Raw genomic sequence first — 402 nt, 5'->3', positions numbered from 1 at the left:
GCACACAAAAGAGTCACTGACAAAACCCGCGCGCCGCTTCGTCTAGAGACAAAAGGCGGAGCCTCACCAGCGCGACGAGCGAGGCAGCGGAGGCCGTCATGGTGACCGGTGGAGAGGCAGGGCGCTGGCCACTTTTATAGCGGCGGAATTGGCACCTTCCAAATTACAGGCCGTTATGCCTCTCGGAGACAGATAAATTAGGGCAGACACTTAAATTAGTCCAACATTCTGATAACACGTCTGACATGATGGTAACGTTTAGTAGATTTCATGTGAAATAAATTTCTTTCAGATGGCTTAATGTCAGATTTATATCCTTCACATAAACCATCCATTTTGTACGCAAATGTTCAGTACATTTTAATCTTGGAGACTCATATACAAAGTAATCACAGACACGGA

At 46.0% G+C, this 402-nt stretch overlaps 1 protein-coding gene across 1 annotated transcript in view; it reads right to left on the bottom strand.

Annotated features, from left to right (window-relative positions):
- LOC119588443 (trypsin-1-like) overlaps positions 1 to 97 on the bottom strand; it is a gene marked incomplete at its 3' end in the record, with an annotated part of 4,033 nt that extends 3,936 nt beyond the window's left edge. The window contains 1 exon segment of the mRNA XM_037937111.1: positions 68 to 97.
- Between the last annotated feature and the right edge of the window lie 305 nt (positions 98 to 402).

Source organism: Penaeus monodon, chromosome 23 (assembly GCF_015228065.2).
Source record: "Penaeus monodon isolate SGIC_2016 chromosome 23, NSTDA_Pmon_1, whole genome shotgun sequence".
NCBI classification, from domain to species: Eukaryota; Metazoa; Arthropoda; class Malacostraca; order Decapoda; family Penaeidae; genus Penaeus; species Penaeus monodon.
Note: the sequence above shows the minus strand (reverse complement) of the source record. Positions and strands in the feature narration are given on the sequence as shown.